This window comes from Heliangelus exortis, chromosome 2 (assembly GCF_036169615.1).
Source record: "Heliangelus exortis chromosome 2, bHelExo1.hap1, whole genome shotgun sequence".
Classification (NCBI taxonomy): Eukaryota; Metazoa; Chordata; class Aves; order Apodiformes; family Trochilidae; genus Heliangelus; species Heliangelus exortis.
The window spans coordinates 66,269,741-66,289,978 of NC_092423.1; the positions used below are offsets into that span (position 1 = coordinate 66,269,741).

Consider the following 20,238-nt stretch of genomic DNA (forward strand, 5'->3'; position numbering starts at 1 on the left):
TCATTTTGATGTCTCTCCTTTTTTTATTTTTTTCTCCCTCTTTTTTTTTTTTTTTTTTTTTTTTTTTTTTTTTTCCTCCCCAATACATTTTATTAAAGTCCATATCTGACTCTTGAGTCACTTTCCAGATGATGATGCTTGCATGTGACCGTCTCCATCTCCATAAAACCAGATCAGGTATCCAGCAGCACTAGCCTGGGAGACATGTTCAAGCACCCACGGAGATGTTTCCCAAGCACAGCAGGGTATGCATCCCCTAGGGCCACTGCAGATGTTCTTCCAAAATGGCAGGTACTGCTTAGCCAGGGATTTTGTGGGAGGGGAGCAAAAACACCCTGCCAGGACAAGGCAATCAGCTCTGCTCCCACCATCTCCGATTTCCAGCACCTTCAGACTAAAGCAATCATCAGCCTCATCTCATTTAGAGGGCCTCTCCTTCAGTGCTCTCCCCACTCCAGAGCTCTGTGGTCTGTGTTCTCCTTCCCTTGCCCATGGCACTGCTTGGCTGTACCTTGCCTGGAGCCTGCTGCCTCTCCCCACAGCTGCAGACAGGTCTGGTGCAGGCAGGCAGAAGGGGCCTGGCCTAGAGCTGCCACACCAATATGCATCTTCCTGGGTTCATTTGACAGAATAAGTGGCATCTTCAAGAAATAAGGTTGCCACCTCACCACGACAGACAGGCATGGGACTGCTTCCAAAAGTGCAAAGGGTATCTCGAAGCTTTATAAAATGAAGCCCTTGTTCTCTGCCACCCAGGGCCCATTCAGGAGTGTCTGGCATCCTGCAAAACAGCCACCTATTTCAAGAGATATTTTTGTTTTACTTTTAAAAGGCTTCCTGGTACAAAGAAAGACAGATTTGTGCCATCCCAGCTTTACATGCCTGAGTGTCACTGACCGAGCTATTTGATGGATATCTTTGATCAGACACCTGGATGTGCAGGCATAGGCATCCCTGTGTCTGGTTCTGGAGTCCCCAGCACAGGAAGGACATAGAGCTCTAGGAGAAAGGCCAGAGGAGGGCCACAGAGATGATCTGAGGGCTGGAGCACCTCTCCTATGAGGACAGGCTGAGAGAGTTTGGTTTGTTCAGCCTGGAGAAGAGGAAGCTCCCAGGAGACCTTAAAGGGGCTTTCCAGTACCTGAAAGGCCTACAGGAAAGCTGGGGAGGGACTTTTTACAAGGGCATGGAGTGACAGGACAAAGAGTAATGGTTTTAAGATGGAAGAGACATTAGGAAGAAATTCTTCAGTGTGAGGGTGGTGAGACACTGGAACAGGTTGCTCAGAGAGTTTGTAGCTGCTGCCTCCCTGGAAGTGTTCAAGGCCAGGTTGGATGGGGCTTTGAGCAACCTGGTTTTGTGGGAGGTGTCCCTGCCCATGCAGGGGATTCAGAATTAGATGATCTTTAAGGTCCCCTCCATCCCAAACCATGCTGGCAGAGGAGGGAGAGAAAGAGGTTTCTGGAAGATGGCTTATCTGTAATCCTAAACATGTCCCTATAATCCCAGCCTGTGACTCAGAGCTGGGGAGATGCAGAGGGTCAGTATGGCCACGACAGTGAGTCATTATGACCTAAAGAGAAAAGGACCCTTAAGGCCTCACTCTGATGGTTGTGAATGATGGGACATTGCACAAAATACACTAAATCAAAGGCAGTTCTCTTATGCAATACACTACAATATCAAGTCCCCATAGGGTCTCACTTAACAGATGGCAAGAGCTGAGTCTCATTAAATGGGGTTTTCTGAATCACTTGCAGAGACAGCTGAGAGACGGGCAGAGGCATAAAGTGACATACAGCTCAAAGCACCTTCTAGATCACTGTGGTTTTCATAATTTTGCACTATGAATCTTTGCATTTCTCCGTCCATGCCATGCCTGCCATCATTTAAAAATAAGTCAGCAGAAGTAGTTGTATGTGGTCTTCCCTGCTTCCATTAGAGGAGCTGCTGGATTCTCCTCTCCACAGCTCTGAGAGCATCCCAGTGCTGTGAGCCTGCCTGCACTTGATGCAGACAGTGTGGTGAAATCAGTCATGTGATAACAACACCAATGCTCCCGTTTTCCCTGGAATTAACATCACAGAAATAAACAGCCTGTAAGCCCCCTAGTCACGTAGGGACTTAGAAAGTGTAAAGTGAGTAGTTGGAGAAGAGGTAGGAGTGTGGAAGGCTGGAGGAAAGGAAGCAGGAGGAAGGAGATCCACTTTGGCAACTGGGAGCTGAAAGGTTGCCAGCCGGGCGAGTTTATGGGTTTTCTTCACAGGAAATCTTAAGCCAATTTGGCCCTGATGAGGGATGGGAGAGCCTCAAAGGATAAGGCATCTAATTATGTCCATAGTAACATTTGAGAACCCGGATGCTTTGCAAGTTACTGAAACTTCTGCAAACCTCAAGAGACTGTGTCTCTTTTGTGCAATTTTTGGTAATTCTGCTTGTGAGTCCAAATTCGGGAGCCCCACAGAAAATGGCGCCAGCTAGTTCTCCAAGCCCATCTGCCCAGCAACAGGGCTGTATCTTGGCCAAATGTCAGGCATGGCACAACAGCACAAGTAGGCACCACCTGAAGTCATTCTTGGTGTGAGCATTCTTGTAGTGAGCGTGGTGAGCACTAAGAAAGCCCGAAGGAGTACAATGCAAGGGAGTGTTCAAACCTTTCCCACATCTGGCTCTGATCCAGCTGCGAATGGTCCAGGGATGCCCTTTCCAGATGTGGACTGACACCATGAATGTCCAGGGAAGCTGGAAATTACTGGGGGAGGGGAAGGGAGAGGAGGCGTTACTAGCATGTATTGACTTAAAAATGAGAAGAGGTTTGGGAGGCTGCTTCTTCAAGGTCTCCCTGCTGCAGGGAGGATGTTTTTTTTGAGAGGTGCCTCTGGCTGCGGGTTGCAAGTGGCCAGTCGGCTCTGTGGTCTGCTGCTGCCTCCTCCCAAAGCTGCAGCAGCATTGTCAAGCTGCAGACGTGCAGAACAGCTCACACCAAGGCTGTGTGCTCTCACAGGTGATCTTTGGGTCTGTACATTTTCCAGCAGAGCTGGCAGCTGCTTGTGTGGTGTGCATGCTTCGTTGGCTCTCCAAAGAAGGAACTGGGCGGGCACCGATCCAGTAGAGGAGGTTTTGAGGAGCAAAGGCAGGAAGGAAAATTACCAACTTTGACATATGTTGCTCCCTGCAGGTCTCTCTTATTATAGCCTGGCGGGATGTCAAGGTGCACAGACAAGACCCAGAACTGTAACACCCGATGGCTGCTTCACCTCCTGTCCCACCCCTTTCACAGAGGCTGGAGTGGCAAACCCATTTCTGACACACCAGGAAATCCTGGTTCTCGCTATTATCCAGAAGAGAGAGTGCACATTTATACAACCTCAAGCTGCCATCAGCAGGACCCGCGGGAGGGAGCGGGGGAATAGTTCACTTGGAAAGGAATGCTGCAGTGTAGGGCAGTGGTTTTGACATGCTGGAGTGAAACTTGGCAAAAGGGAGCAGAGGGAATTCGTTTGCCCGGTAGACGTGGCACTTGAACAAGAGATTAAATGAAATAGCAGTGGAAATCTTGAGAGATCCTGAGAGGAGGCTAAGTTAGCACAGGGGATGTGTCTGCAGCCCTTGAAGCAGGTTTCACCATGCTGTGTGTCTGCAGCTTTCTAACACGTACTCTTTATCTGGGTCTCTTTTGTCCCACCAGCAGACAGGGGAAGCCAGCTGTGTGCATAGTCCTACCCAGGGTAGGGCCTCCAACTTGACAAGAAGAAATGGAGACCCAGGGTTCAGTGGCCTGAAGTGTTTGTCATCCGTTTGCCGTGATGGCAGAAACCTACTTATTTTTCCAAGAATATTTATCCACTGCGATGTGCCAGGAATAATGTAGTGTGGCATAGCAGCCACCCAGAACGATGGCAAATATTTGTTCCTGGCAAAAATCTTCTTGCCAAATGTCTTAATTTACAGCTTGTCTCCTGCCTTGGAGCATATGGGGGGTAAGGGGTGTCCTTCTGTAATGTCATTCATTAAGGACTAAGTCTTAAAGAGAGCATTTATATAGAAAGGCTGGAAGAAATACACCTGTGCATCAAGAAACATTAGGTGTGTGTTGGATTAACACCTTTCATCCTCCATCCTGACACATCCCTGCCAAGGACTTGACATCTAAACAAAACAAGTTAAACCTTTCTCTCCATGAATTCTTTCTTCTGGGGCAAGTTCCCCATCGCTTGCTTTCCTGCTGTGCTTTCAGCCGTTGTTTTCATAGTCTGTCAGCACAACCTTGAGAGAAAGGACTTTGGCTGAGACCTGAACACACAGTACCAGCTGTACTGATTTCCATCTCCTGGTATGTAGCAGTGGACTTTTGCACTGTGCCTTCTTTGCCTCCCCCAGCTAGGCTGAAATCTCTCACCAGAGTTTCTGCTCTTCTGCGTGGCTGAACTGACTCGGCCACGAGAAGCAGCAGGTTTAGGCTCCTGCAGCCCCACTGTCAGGATGGGAGCCCCTTTGGCAGAGTGCAGGCAGCCATGTGGGATGAGGGGCCGAAGGCATCACAGGAATGTTATGTTCCAGCAACCTTTGGGATGAGCGAGGGAAGCTGGAATGCATGAGTGGATCAGAGAAGAGGAGGAAGTGAGCAGGAAAGGGAGATACCGTGTGATAGATGGGAAAGAGAGCAGAAGGGCAGTGTAAAATCACCCAGGGGTTGGGCAGGGTTTGAAGAATAAGGGCAATAAAAGATGAGGGAGTGTTCTAAGTGCCTAACTCTCTGGGGAGCTGGTAAGAAACCGGACTTCTCTCTCTCCCATCTCTGATGGCAACTGTATTTTGAAAAGAAAAAACCCAAAAAGATGTTTTAGTGACTATGGTGGTTTTTTTTAATTGTGAAATAGTCAGGTTCTTGCACTATGTCTTTTTTTTTTTTCTTTGCATTCATCTGGTTATGTGTGTATATCTATGTGTATATCTAGCAGTGAAGTAGATGAAAACAAAAGCATCATATTTTGCACTTTTTCTTATGCTTTGCTGCCTTATCCTTTTCTCCTTTCTGTGACTCTGGCACAGAGAAGTGCAAAGAGCAGACTTCTCCTCCTTCGTGGGGGTTTTATATCAATCTTGTCACCTTTTTAATGCAGTATTGTTACCTGGCAGTTATGATGCTCTACGGCCTCAAACAAAGGTTGGTGTGAAACACAGGCCCTTTGTGTGAATAGAGGGAAATAGGGTGAAGAAATCGGGAAATACCAGAATAGCAGCATGCCCAGAACAAAGGCTTGGAAGGGTGATGTGGGAAGGGGAATGTTCCAGCCTACTCCACAAACATTCTCAGGGCACTGGGACATGGTCCGGAAATTCCTCATTGTCCAAGTGTTACTTGGCTGTAAGGTGTCTTCATCCCATCTCATGGCCAGCAAGTACTGGTGACCACTGACTCCTTTCACCTGTTTCCCTTTTGCACGCCTTGGAAAAAGGTGTAAAACTACATTTCTACCTTGGCTCCTCTCTCTGCTTGCCCTTCCAAAGAGTACCTAGCACACCTGTTTTCTCTGGCAGTGTGTTGATAATGTTTTATTTGTATCCCAGGGGACTTGTAAGAATTAGGGTCGGCTTGACTTGAGTGGAGTACTGTACAAAGATATTTACAGCTGTTTGCAACGCTTGTGTTGAGTAGGAGACCAGCAGCAATTAGGATCCAGGCCAGTGCCTTCAGTGAATAATGGTCTTGGTTACTTGGAAATATCAGATGGCTTCAGCTTTATGCAGTTGCTATGAGGAAAAAAAGTTAAGTAAACAAAGAAAAAGAATAAGAGGAGGGAGTGGTGTTTTTTTTATTGGCATAGTCAAGAAGGGCAGTCAAAAAGAGAGAAAGAAACTGGAAAACAATACCCTGGGTCTTCTCTTGCTGCCCACAGCACAAAACAGATAATTTTTGCACGCCTTGATGTTCAAAATCCTTCTCCATAAACACTTTTGGTTCCTGTGCCTCAGCGGCCTTCCTTGGGCACCAGTTTTGTTATTTGGGTGTTAAGGTTTGTTTCTAATGCCTAACATATGATCTTCATCACAACACAGTGCTGGGACCTCAGTCCATGAAGCACCCTCACATCTCATGGCCTCCATGGGAGCTAGTGGTACTCAGCAACATGTCCTGGGAGCAAGCAATTGGTGGTTCTTTTAGGATGTCCCTCTTTTGTAAGGTGTGTCTGTATAGTCCACCTGGCTTCCACTGGGGTTTGAGAATGGGAGATCCTGAGATGAGAGAGTGAGATTATTTCTGGAGGTTTTTCAGAGCTACTACACTGCCTGTTGCAGTTGATGCCTTCCTCTCCTACAGATAAGGGAGAAATGCTTTCAGATTCCTTGAAATATTTTAAATTAGTCTTTCCTCTGATAAATCAGATAAGCTGATTACCCTGTGTTTCTTGGTGTCTACCTGTGGAAACAGGCATTGGGCCACCTTTCCAAGGCCTGTAGTCTGGATTCTGTAGACTTTGGAGTCTGTAGTCTTTTATGCTGCTTCTGCCTGGAAGCGTGGGTGCTGCCACCAGGATTGGTGCAGGTAGTTCCTGCCAGCTGGTGTCCTGTCCTCCCCCTGGATTTTGGGGCTTATCTCTTTTTTCTGGTGCAGACCAGCCTTAAGCACAGAGGCGGGCACACCACTTTTCAGAAATAAAATGGGCCCATTTTGCCACCTCACAGAAGCCCTTTGGGGACTCTGAGGTGAGGCAGGGCTTCTGCTCCTTGCAGCTTGTTTTCCCTACCCGCAGCAGGGATTGCCTCCTCTCAAGGCATTCCTTACACTGGCCTGTGTTTCCCTCTGGAGGTGCAGCCTGTAATGAGATCAAGATGGAGGGGCAGACTTTTAGCAACCTTTCGTCTTGCTCTAGCAATGTAGGAGGGCTGCTAGTGCACCCATCAGCAAGATGAGGTCTGAGTACTCCTGCCCTTTAGCAATGATGGAGCTGGTCCTTCCAGGGCAGTTGTACTCCTGCTTGTGATGACACCAAAAAAGCCTTGGCTTCTTGCAGGCTGCTGGCACACATGTCTCACTAGAGCACTGGCAAGGTTTTGTCAGATGGGAACAGTGGTGGAGAAAAGAAAAGTGAAACCAGATGTTTTTCCTTACGGTTGCTCCACATTTGTATCGGGGGGAGAAGAGAGGCCATTAAAATGTCATAACCCTTGATCCCTCAGCATTACACTCTGCAAAAGCCAGTGCCATAAATCTGCACCTCCACCTCAGCAGTTGCAGGTCCTGACGGGGTAAGACTATTGGGATAGCTGGGAGGGCAGAGCCTTTGTGTTTGTCAGCATAAACAGGAGGAAAAAGCCTTTTGGAAGTTAACACCGATAGGCTACTTTTATGGAATCAGTTATTTTTTCAGATTTCCCTGGGGATGCAGCAGTGCTGAGTTTTGAGGCTGGCCGGCAGGCTTAGAAATTTGGGATGTGTCTGCACAGCAATCAATCTACCCCGCAGGCTGTGCAGATGAAGCAGAGTTAACTTTATCCTCCCCAGGCTGAGCGTGCCTGTCAGTACAGCTGGGGCAGCACAGCACTGGGGTGAGGACTCACTGCTGAAGCATTCACCTAACTTGTCCAGTGGGGCTTTGCAGCCCTCCCTGCACCTCTGGCACCCAGCCCGGGTACTTCCACGCTGCAGCACAGCACCGGCAGCTGTGTAGAAGCAGCCCTGGTCAGTGGGTCCAGCTGGCACTGGAGAAGAGCCACCTGGAAAAGTCTGATTTCAGTCAGTTCATTTTTTCATGTTGGAAAGGCTTCTTGTTGTAGTCAGAAAACAACTGCGAGGAGTGCCAGGAAGCCCCCTTCCAGGGGAATGTGTGCTTGTGCGATGGAGGGAAGGAAATGAAAGTTGTGTACATACACGTCTCAAGACACACACAGATCTAGACAGAAAGCAGCTAGGCCTTTTACTGCCCTATACAACGAGGAATGTGATAACTGGATATTTTTGGATATTTCTTGATATTTCCATGCTTGGTTTCTGCCTACACGTCAGCAGCGAGGAAAGGTTTTTCCTAATCTGATGCAGACTGCATGGGCACACATCTGCCTCGCAGGGACTGGGGTGGGAGTTGACTTCAGCTGCCAGCTCAGATTCTGAATCCCAATTTCCGTGCAAGCTCAAAGGTGACTAGGTTTAGCCCCGTTTTGGGGGCAATAACCTGTGTTGCTTTTGATAGGATGCAGGTAGGTTTCTGTGCTGTGCAATGTATAGTTATAGCATTACTCATCCTAATGGGTAAATGGGAACAAGAACAGCACAAAAGGTGGTGAGTGTGTGTAAGCTGTGATGGAGAGGGCAGTGGGCTTGAACTCAGAAGATTTTGGTTTGGAACTCACTTCATCCAAAGACTCCTGCAGTTTCTGTGGTCAAATAATGTAAACCAGCTTTTGGAGCCTTCTGCCCTTTTGCAAAAGAAGTGGACTGCCCTCCATAGCCTCCACTGGGCCCCGTGATTGCACGCTGCTCAGGTATTGCGACAGCATGGCCCAATTGCTTAGAATAATTTTTTAAAGTATTTTCAGATGTATGTTAGAAACACTGTAAAATAGTTTCATGAAAAGACTGCAGTTTTTCTTTGAGTTCACATTTTACTTACAAAATGAATGAAAGTTTAGATGCTTTGTGGCAGGAATTGCAGATGTTTTACCTCACTGCTTGGTTTCTCTTCAGTCCTCACCAAGTGATGGGAAGTTGGAGACATTCACAAGCTCTCTGGCATGTGCAAAGGCACTCTGGGCATCCTGGTGTTCTGTGGCCATCAAAAATTGGCTTTTCTGTGGGCAAGTGAACTTCCAGCAAATTTGTATAGACTGGGATTTTCCTGGACAGACACAGTTCCACAGTTCTTCATCGCTCGATAATGTTTCCTAGACTTCTGGTCTATCTCACACCTCTCTTCTGGGCTCTTTCCAGTTGGTTGCTGTTGAAGTGTTGTTGTGTCCAAAACTGGACAGCAGTCCAGCTCTGGCCTGGACAGTACTGAGTGGAAGGATTACTTCACTTTTCTCAAGTTTTTTTCTCCTGTTCATACATCCAGTACATTGTTTGCCTTTTTTTCTGATGGAGTTGCACCGTTGACTGACATTTGGTGTATTACCCTGATCCTCACTTGCAGAACATGTACTGAGATGGTGTCTCCATCCTGGATCTGGGAACTGATGCATTTCTCCTAGCATCTAGTTCCTTGTGCTCGGGCCACTTGAAGTACACTCTCTTTCTCTGAGATCACTTTTTCAATTTCTCTGTGGTTAATGGATAGGTGCTTGAATGATTGTTTCAGAGAGTTCACCAGTGTTCATGTTGGGGAGGCTGGCTTGAGTGATGGAGTTGTGGCAGGCCAGAGTACTGGGAAATGGAGGCAGATGTTACAGGCAAGACTGAAATGTAATGGCTGATGTTACAATGCTCAGTTGTGAAAATACTGGTTAGCTCAGTCAGGGGATGGGCGTTGCTGACTGACTTTAGAAGTAATTACAAAAGATTGCCTGGTTGTAGAAGTGAACATAAGAACAGTTTTGCATCTCTTTGAGTTAGGGAGTTAGTAATAGCCAGAGGGTGAAGATTTTGTGTGCACACCTATTATCGCCTGGCATTTTGCAGAACGGCTGAAAACTTCAGCTGGTTTGCGAAATGAGTGGTTTCACAACACGGGAACATAATGTATGTGCCTTAAAAGGCTACTGGAACTGAAAAGGAGCAGTAACTGAACAGCACCTTTGAGTGTTCAATAAAGAGGTGAACGAGGAGTCCCATCACCTCTGTCAAGATACTCTCCCTGTCCCTGTTGCACTTTGTAGCCGTTTAGAAAGAACAGAATAGCCTTTAGACTTCTATTAACCTCACAACTCCCCTACTACTGCATTCTTTTTACTTTTGTCAAAAAACTGTTTCCCCTTGCACCCATCAGCTTCTCCCTGATTCTCTTGCTTTAGTTAAGCACAGCACAACTTGTCTGGTATTAAAACCGACTCCTTCTGCCATGCAAGTGCTGGGAGAGGAGAGTGATTGCTGGGCAACTGATGAGCTGGGGTGAAACAGTGCTGGGAAAGAGAGCACAGTGTTCTTTTCTTTTTATGGAAAATGATATATTACTGTAGACCACAGTAATCCAAGGTCTGCTCTTAGCTACTTCACGATTAGCGAACAGGCCCCACTTGTGCTGTACCATTTGTGCAGCTGTGGTAGGCACGAGGATGTCAATTAATCTTGATTTGTGCTATAGGATTACTTCATACGAGAGGAAATTTATCATCGGGTTTGGTTTCAGTGCATGTAGATGAACATCTTTGTCCCTGCTATCTTTGCAGGGGCAGCACAGGCATCCACTGTGCCTGGCATGTCACTGGTCCTCCCTAGAACTTCCTGGCAAATTCCCTTGCTTCTCAGGAGCCTAAACGCAGTCGAAAAGATGGAGCAATCAGCACACAGTACAAAATGTTTTGCAAACTTTGCCCAGTCTGTCCCTGTGTCACACCCATTTTAGGGAAAAGAAAAATAAGGCTTATTCTCAGCCATATAAGTGATTGTAATTATTATTTGCACAGCAGCTCAAACTTTGTGAGACGCAGGGTAAACACAGAAACAGGTGAAGCCCTCGTTATGCATCAGAGAGCACAGAGTCTGTGCAGATAAAAAAATCAAAAAGACAAAAAAGATGTAGGCAAGCACACCCTCCAAGAACAGACAAGTGTTGTCTTTTAATATTTTTTCTACTACTGTCCTGAAGCACAGAAAAAAATTAATTCACCTGAAGAACTGCAAGACTTGGAGAAATAAATAAACTGCAAACCACAAACGTGGCATCCTTCTTGCTGACTTCTTTCGCAGAGTGATGTTTGTGCAGAAGAATGAAGCTTTTGTCTCTGAGGTGTGACAGAAAAAATCCTGAATAATGTGACCTGTGACAAAACCATGAGACCTCCCAAACTGTTTCTCAGTCCAGTGCCCATGTAGCTGTTGTCCCTCACTACCCAACATACCAGCCCCTGCTGCACAAAGCCACACTCCCCAGGGACCAGAGCGCTCTGAACTGGGTGCAAGGCAGCACGTGCTGGCTGATCTAGTCAGTACAGGTCAAAGCAGGGAATAGGGAGCAGCATGGCCTTCAGCAAAAAGGAAAAAAAAAAAAAAAAGAAAAAGTTCAGGGACCTGGAGAACTGACTGCCTTTTGTGAGCTGGGGCTGAAGTCCTCGCTGCTGTGCCTCTGCTGTGAGTGCTCGCTGCCTGACCCTGCTGGGCTGCAGCTAGCTCAAGCATGCCACCCATGCTGATTGTAATGTGGAGATCACTGTGCATGAGCCAGAGGAGAAAATAGCTGGGCAGATGGTGCTATATTAAGGAGAGCGTCTCAGAATTGTCTGCTGGGATTCTCCAGGGGCACGGGCCTGCCTTGGCCTCACTTGCTCTCTGCCTTCCCCAGCACCTCCTACTCTTCTGCCCCTTTTCTCTCTTACGGGTTCTCCCCTTGCTGAGGAAGCTGTAGGGTGGTGAACTGCCCCAAGATGTGCTACCTCCAGCTGGAATTTGGGGGAAGATGAAACCTGGTTGTACAAAGCCTGTGCCCCATCTGTGATCAAACAAGCTGGAAGCTGCCCCTGTTCCCATGCCCCGGTCCAGCTCTCTTCTCTCCCTCAGGTCCTAGGGCAGGACCCAAGGGGCAGTTTTTCTGCAGGGATGGGCTGGCAGGGGAAGGGAGGACCTCCTAATCTTCCTTGTCAGCAATCAGCTGTCTTCTCTTCAGAGTCCAACGGGAAGGGCTTGCAGCAGCATGTTTTCCTTCTTCCTCTCCCAGCCTCAGCTCCTCATCTTTCCCCCCCTCCCACCGCCCCCAGCCAGTACCAGCCCTGCTCCTCATCCCTGCCAGTTGTCTCTGCCTCCCTCCCAGCTCTCCCCTCCGGTTCCCAGCTCAGCTCCAACAAGCAGGGCAGCAGGCAGGGGCAGGAGGGGAGGACAGTGACAAGACACAGCTGCTGGCTGCCTCTCAGCAGCTGAGAGTGGCCTCTAGTGACCAGCAGCAGAGCAGGGTGGGCATGGACGACAGATGCATGGCAGGATGGAGGGCACTGGTGTGTCCTTCAGAGGTCAGAGCCCACTCCCCTAGGGTCACCTTTCATAAAGAGTCAAGACTCATCTAGGGCAGAAAACAAATGGGAGAAGAACAACACTTGTGTTGGTGGTGCTGTTGAAGGCCCTGAAGATTTGTGGCTTTGCACTGTCACCACTCTTTTTGTGGCACTGAGACTTATTTCCTAGGGCAGTGACTAAAGCGATTCTATGATTCTGAAGAGGCTTGGCAGAAGTTCCCTTGCCCCATCTCCTCCCCAGCCTTGATGGAAAACAGAGTCCACACACTGTATGATTTTCCACCCCTCTTTGAAACATCCCAAAGGACATTATGAAGAAGGTGGCTGGAAGCAGGCAGAACGGTCATCCTCCTTTATCAGTGCAGGCATCTGGTGTTTGGGGGGCTCAGAAAGGAAAGGAGCTGTCTGGTCATATGTGATATGAGCTCCAGTGGAGTCTATCTGGACAGTAGCTGGGATCTCTAGCTGGTTACTGCAGAAAAATGGAGTGCAGGGAAGCCCTGGAGTTGCTCTAAGTAATGGATATTCAGGAACATACGTGTACAGAGAGCAAACTGGCTCCTTACACCAGTCAGAGTGTGGAAAACTTAAAGATGGAAATGCTGGGCTTGACCATCATGGGTGTCAAAAGGGATGCTGGAAGAAAAAGAAGCACAGCAGCCCCATGGGAACAGTAATGCAGTCATTGGAGGTGCTACAAAAGGCATGTGGGACACTGGCCATCGTTTGCTCTTCATAGCACACTTCTTATTTGGTTAGATCTTCTGTCGTAAGAATAATTTTACTGTCTGTGAATGGTTTTCATGACACTCCTTTTCCACACAGCCCTTTCACAATGTTTTTTCCATATTAAACTTGACAGGTTTTTAAGTGCAAGATTGTCACAGAAGAAGAATTTTGATTTTTTTTTCTGGCTCTCAAACATTAAAAAAAATTTTGTCCACAGTATTGTTCCCAAATATTTTTTTGCCTAGTTGTTAAAATACAGTGCTCCTGGTTTTATATTATATCATTGTTACAAAGTGGCATTTTGCCACAGCTCATTATGGCCCTCTCAGGACCTGGTTTGCTATTAAAGATGACTCTGTCCATACCCAAAGAGGCAGGCAAGGTCCCTGGCTGACTGGTACAAAGTGCCAGTGCTTGAGAGAAGGGAAATACTAATTCTGTTGTAGAAAGCAATGTGACATGCCATCTGCACAATGCAGGGCAGTTATGGTCATTCACGTTCAAAAAAGATTGATTCACGCTGGAACAGGTGCAAAGAAAGGCAGCGGGAGGATTAGAGTGTTGAAGAGCTGAGGTTATAAAAGTAGACTAAAAGAGCTTGGCTTATTTAGTCCAGCACCACGAAGGCTGAGCGAGGGATACGATTGCTCTCTATAAATACATCCTGGAGGTTAATGCTAAGGAGGAAGAGGAGCTATTTCAGTTAAAGGACAATGCTGACACAAAAGCAAATGGGCATCACAAACCTGGCAGGCAGAGACCGAGGTGGGAACTGGGGCTGATGTCAGGCATTGGTGCTGGCAGGGTGAGGGCAGGGGTGACTTGAGGGGCGGCTGCAGCGTGGCGGTGGCACCCAGGCTGGGCACAGCTCCCCTCAGGAGACATCTGCCAGGGCCTTTTTGGTTGGTGTTGAACTGAGGGAGCCCAGCACATCTGCAGCTGCCACCCCACACGGACCCTGAGGGCACTAGCAGCCCTGATGTCCTTGTCCTGTCCCTCAGGGGCTTGCTCAGGGCCCAGGACCCCATTGCCTCCAGAGATGCCACTGCAGGGATGTTCTCCAGCCACCCACAGCCCTCCCCTGCCTGGCCATGGGCCCACAGGCGAGCCCAGGCCTGTCCACATACCCTGGGAGCTGCCTGAGGATGGTGCTGCCCTCCCTGGGCCTGCAGGGGCTGTGGGACAGGGCCCCGCTGGCCATGTTGGCCCTTATTGCTGGGGGTGAGCAGGCAGGGCCCTGCTGACCTATACACAGGGCTTTGTCCAGCCCCTTGCTTGCAGTGGCCATGGTACCCTCAGCTCATCTGCTTGGAGAAAGAAGAGGTGCCAGGGAGACAGGGTGCTGAGGGTACCCTCAGCTCATCTGCTTGGAGAAGGAAGAGGTGCCAGGGAGACAGGGTGCTGAGGGTACCCTCAGCTCATCTGCTTGGAGAAAGAAGAGGTGCCAGGGAGACAGGGTGCTGAGGGTACCCTCAGCTCATCTGCTTGGAGAAAGAAGAGGTGCCATGGAGACAGGGTGCTGAGGGTACCCTCAGCTCATCTGCTTGGAGAAAGAAGAGGTGCCATGGAGACAGGGTGTACTGGTGCTCACTTTGTTTCTTGGCCAGGGAGGGAGAGGTTTCCTTGTAATGGCTTTCAATGGGAGGCTCTGAGGGTGTGGAAGCAGGCAGCTGCCCCGGCCTGCTGCTGGCCATGGGGCCAGGTCCCAGGAGTCAGCACCCCAGGGCTGGTGCTGCTGCAGCAGCCGTATGCGGCGTCCCCAGGAGGCCGCGGACATTTTGTTCCTGGCGAGGAGTGAGGTCGGCTGCTTGGAGTTAGCCCATGGCTGAGAAGCTCTCTCTGGGTGTGTCTGTCACTTGAAATCACTCGCATCGTGTTGTGCTTCAAACCTCTGACTTGGGTTTCAGATCTCGCTGCCTAAAAATGTTGGCAACGCCAAGTGGAGCAGTGAGTTGCTCTCAGCGATGGGAGTCAAGTGGCTGCTGGCTTGCCAGTCCGGTTTTATTTCCACCCTGCACCATGTGCTCACTGAGAGGCTTCACCTTTGGATCAGTGGGGTGGAGAGAGAGGAGCTGCTTGTGAAACTCTGCCTCTTGCTGAAGCACCATGGGCTGGGGCAGGAGCACTACCTTTCCTCCCCTGTGAAAGATGCTGCTTCTTGCTCTTGGGGTGCTCTGCTGGGACGGTGCTCTGAGCACACCCCCTCTTCGGTGAGGCCAGGCCACCTGGTGACATGCAGGGATGGAAACTAGATGCAGGGTTGCTTGCCAAACAAGTCGTGTCACAAATATCCCAGGTCATGTGCTTTAGGGTTTCCCCCCCTTTTCTATTTTTATTGCTTGAGGCTGAGGGCAGCCCATAGGATGAATGTTTCTCTCCGGACTTCCATTAATCTGTTAAGTTGGGATGTTTGCCAAAAGTATAATTCTTTCTTGTATCTCCAGGATAATAGCTGGGCAGGATGGAGGATGGCTCATTCAGGATGAGACATTACAACACTTTTTTATTCCTGGCATAGGATGGTATGTGGCTATACTGCCTCTGGGTAGGTGCTTGGCTAACAGTGCTTCTTTTAGGAGAGATTAATTTTTTAAAATTTTATTTATTTATTTATTATTATTAAATATCTCTTTTGTCTTGCTGGGTGAGTTCTGCTGGTTTGAACATCCTGTTATCAGAAAGGGACCCATCAATGCATGTGTTAGATACCTGCTGCCCTCTAATGGCTGTCTGTCCCTCCGGGTCTTGGGACAGCACAGGTTTTGTGCATTCACTGAAAGAAAAATGCTTAGCTCAGAGCTTTTTCCAGCGATTTCGTAGCAGGGGACAAATCTCTGGAGAGAGAGTGCGGAGAGATCTCTTCGTTACTTCTCATGGTATAACGTGCCTCTTCCGTTTTCCTGCACTTCTTTTACTGCTTCTTTCTGCCACATTCCATCCTGCTTTGGTTCCTGTTAGGGAAGTGCTTTCCTTTCCTAACAGCTTTAGATGCAGTTTGGAGGGTGGACAAAGAAGCAAAACAACAGTGCGGCCCTTGAACTCCATCAGCTTCCTGCAGACCACAGGAGACCTGCAGGACATGGTCAGAGAGACTCTGCTCTGGACTTGCCAAACACTTGGAGTGAGTTCAGACAGCTCTATTTGTGAAATGCTTTACTGTGGTAGCGGAAACACATAGTGTCAGCTCCACTAGTTCACTACCAGAAGTGCAATAATGTCTGCTCTCTTCCGAGAAAGCTATCGGTGCCCTGCCTGCCCTGTTGACTTAGAGGGATTACATTTCTTACCAAGCAGGGACCATGCAGTTCCCTGCTGAAAAGCTTGCTGCTGCTGCTGCTTATCTGTGGGCAAGGTACAGCATGCTGCTTCCTCAAGAGCATTTCCTGACCCAGCACAGGCTCCCTGAAAAGGCCTGTGCTCTGTGTGTCTCATGATGTTCTCCCCTAAAACAAAATCTTTAAGGCTGTCTGGAGGTACATGGCTGTACTGGAGCAACAGTAAGATATCTGGAAGGAATTTTGCAGATGAGTTAATGATCACTGGAGTATGAAGAATGGTACCGACACAGCCTGCATCTCTTTGCCAAGGAATCTAGCATCCTACTGAGGACTGGAGGCCACAAGCAACAGGGGAAAATGAAAGATGAATTGCAGTTAGGCAGACAAACAAGCACTTTGAGAGCTCTTGGAAGAAAGCTGCAGGGGCTGAAGCCTAGCTTCATTCTCAGCTTCCTCCCTCTTTTGACTTCACTTCTTTTGCTAATTTTGATAACCATCTCGATGAGAGCACAGGATCACGACTGTTGTTTCATCACAGTTAGCCAGCCTCAGTGAAAGTTTAATAAAACCAGCAAGGCTGCAATCTTTAAAGCTCCCTCTTCTATTCAGCCCTGGAAAGAACAGCTTTAGTGCTCTATTTATAAAATGTATTTTAAATCTGGGTTTGCACATTTTGGAAGGTGGGGGGTGAAAGCCTGGCTTCGCTCAAATCAGTGGGAGTTTTGCCATGATTTGCATGGGCCAGAATTTCATCCTTGTTTATGTAGTTTTGCAGCCAGGCTGAAGAACTATTAGGATGTCTGGGCCAGAAAAAGAAATCTTGAATCTCAATACTGCTGCAAACAGTTGGGGTAAAAATGCTGGGAAAGTCCCAAGGAAATTGAACTGGCATAGAAGTCATGTGTTTAGCTGGCCATTTTAGATGCTTTTTTTTTTGTTGCTCTCCGTCTCCTCTCTTGCTGCCTGAACTGCAAATGATGTGCTACAGCCCACCCTGATCTGCAGAGAGCTGCAAATCTGACACAGAGCCATCTGTGATGCCTTCCCTGGCAGGGGAATGCCGTGTAGCCTTTAAGATCAGATAATAGACGGGTGCAAGACAACCAGAAGTCTGAACATACTTACTAAGCAATGTTCCTGACTAATGTAGGCAGCAGTTGGTTTAATAGCAATCCACATTTGGTAGCCAAGGCGCTCTGGGATGTGCTTGGATCAGGTTTGGGCATGCACCAGGTTAAAAAAACCGCTCTGTTAGATGGGTTGCTTTTTCTAAGCTGGCATTATAGGTCAGTGCAACACACTGAACTAGGAGCCACATGTTGAAAGGCTTTCTAGGTCACATCTCTGTGGCTGTGAACTTGCACCCATGGGGTTTTCAGGTGGTCTTTCTATATCTAGTAGCACTCATCAGTTTCTAAATTCCCCAGTCTGTGTCTGCACAGCAAAGAGCATGTGCAGCTGTTCATTTCATTTGATAAACCCTGTACCTCATATTCCTGAATAACAGTCAACACACACAATTAAAAATTTCTATTTTGGGTAGAACAGTGTATATTTGGGTAGAATTTACTAATTCTAGTAAGTTGCAGTGTAGTTTTTACTCCACAAGCTGCACTAATTTTGAAAATGGCCACATCTGTGCAGCCTCTTCCACTAGAACACTGGGATGCAAAGTGCTGTACAAACTAACCTGAACTAATCCACACGTCTGTAATACTTCAAAGCGATTGTATGGTTTTTAATTAATATAGCTTAATATTTTACTACCCAGGCATAGTGCCTTCTGTAGAGAAAATTTCACCAGTACCACCAAGGGCTTTCCTGGGTTGTTAGAACAAGCAACTTTTAAGGTAGAGCTTTGAGCTAAAAATAAGTCACTCAGTCCAAGTGTCCACATAAGGTTGTGCTATGCTCTGCAGCTTATCTGGTAGCAGTGACTTCAAAGGAACTACATTGAAGAACGCAGGAAGAAAATTTGGTCCCAGACTCTGATCTCAGAACCTCCTGTAGGCCCCAGAAGCACGTGAAGCAAGCAGTAATACTTTTTGGGTGCAATGGTGTCCCTTCTTTCCACAGTGTTTGCATCAGTAGAATGAGGATCCAGCCAAGGGCAGTCTAATCCCAGACCCAAACATGATGGCTGAAGAGTGGTTGGATTGGATCCTACAGATTTGTTTAAAACAAAGCAGAAGAAAACAGAGAAGACAAACCCAGCAGTCCTGCTGACACAGGTTGGATTTTCGCCTGAGGGAGACCTACCAGGTCTGACATTTGGTGAATGAAAAGTGAAATTGTTGGGGTGACTTTGCCATTTTCTTCAAATAAACATGCCAACACTCCCATCAAATGTAATGTTCTGCACAGAAACAGTTTGGCAGGACCCACCAGAGAGAATTTTGTCAGATCTTGCCAAGATGCTGGTGGCTGTAATAAGCTGGATATAAACAGGGCAAAGGGACAGCCCGCAGGCCTTCCCTTGCCTGTACCAGTGGAAAAGGGATGGGTGAGATTTCCCTGCTGTTGTTCAGCTGCTGGTTAACAGAAGAAGCTGTTTTCTATTTGGGCTTTCTCTGGTTGAGCAGCCCTGTCTGCAGCTGTATCGTGTTACACACTGTTATGCAACCCCATCCTCTCTTGCAAACAATGACAGGAGCAACCTAAATCATGAAATGTAAAGACTATAATTAAAGAGGGGAAAGTGCTTATTTTGCATTCGGATACCCACAGCCAATTCAGATTAGCTGAATTTGCAAATCTCCTGGCACAAGCTTAATGAGGATAACATTTGCACTGGACTAAATGATGGTTGCTTTACCCCACTGTTGGCCAAGGCAGCAGTGTAACCTGACTAATGCTGCCATGGCTTGGGCAGTGCTCTCTCTTCTTAACAGACAGAGAGGTGTACTTCATGAACAGGAGAAGCTGTGCAGTTACAGACTCTGCCTCAGGGTCTGAAAACATTAGCACCTGAGAGAACTCTGGTCCAGGATGATGCTTTAGGTCTTTCTTATGACTTTAGAGTTTGCAGGTCTACAAATCTGAGAGTATCTGCTCAGGCTATGCCCTATGTTTCCTTGTTGGGCTTATCCTCTTCATGTTGGTTGCAGGGTTCATTCATCCATGCTGCTGCAGTTGGCTGTGAAAAGTGGATGCTCCCTGACATGAGCCCTGATCTTAAAAGTGTGCAACTGTGTAAAGCCTTTGAGACCTCTAGAAAGGTAAGTATTTCAGAATCCCCTACTATCTCCATTTCACCTCCTTAAGAAAGAAGAGCCAGAGTTTTAAAAGCCAATATTTCTTTCAGATTTTTCTTGCTGGAGGTCTTCCTTGGGGAACCCAGATAGTAGCTTACACAGGCATTAATGGAACAGCAGCTGTTTAGTGTTAAACAAAGAGAGATTTTCATCCAACTGATTGCTAGATATTTGAGTTAAATAATAATTAATTAAGAATAGAGGCCCTGCTTCCCTTTGAACTTGCAACTTTTACTCTGGTGAACATTTCTAAGGGACTCTGTTCAGTTTTCTGATTTGCACCAGAGCCATAAGGCCTCTAAAAGCTCTAAACAAGCCGACAAAAAAAAAAAAAAAAAAAGTGAATATTTTTATGCTGCTGCCTTGGGGACTGTGAAACTATATAACTGCTGGATGCTCAGATGACCCTAGGGATATCTATCAGGGGGAGGAAAAGAGCTTAAGTTTAAAATGTAAAATATGGGGAAGATGAATCAGCATGATTTAGGAGCTGGTGGCTCCACCCACCTGTTTTAACCATCCATCTTTCCCTTTTTCCTGCTGAAATCATTCTCTGGATGTAGTTAGAATTATTTTGCAGATCACTGAAAGCCAGAAATTATGCAAGTTACACCGTCCCAGTATCAGTGATGCCCACATCTTGCTAATTTATATTGGATATGAAGATAATACCCATGACTTTGGGCAAGCAGGTCAGTTTAGTTTATGGAGAAGTCTGCACAATACTGATGACACAACACAGCAGCATCTGTACCACTGGTCACATAGCAGACACTTTCTTCTCCCACTGCTGTCCAAACCCCTGTATTATCCCATCCCACAGCCACCCCATCCCAGCCAAAAGCTTATCTATCTGAAGAGTCAGGCAGCTCTTCAAA

At 47.5% G+C, this 20,238-nt stretch overlaps 1 long non-coding RNA gene across 2 annotated transcripts in view; it reads left to right on the forward strand.

The window, feature by feature from the left end:
- LOC139792737 (uncharacterized) overlaps positions 1 to 20,238 on the forward strand; it is a 145,019-nt gene that overhangs the window by 18,993 nt on the left and 105,788 nt on the right. For both annotated transcript variants that reach the window (XR_011724379.1, XR_011724378.1), the window contains exon 3: positions 19,214 to 19,324. This is a non-coding gene — a long non-coding RNA (uncharacterized lncRNA). The remainder of the gene's footprint in view (positions 1 to 19,213; positions 19,325 to 20,238) is intronic.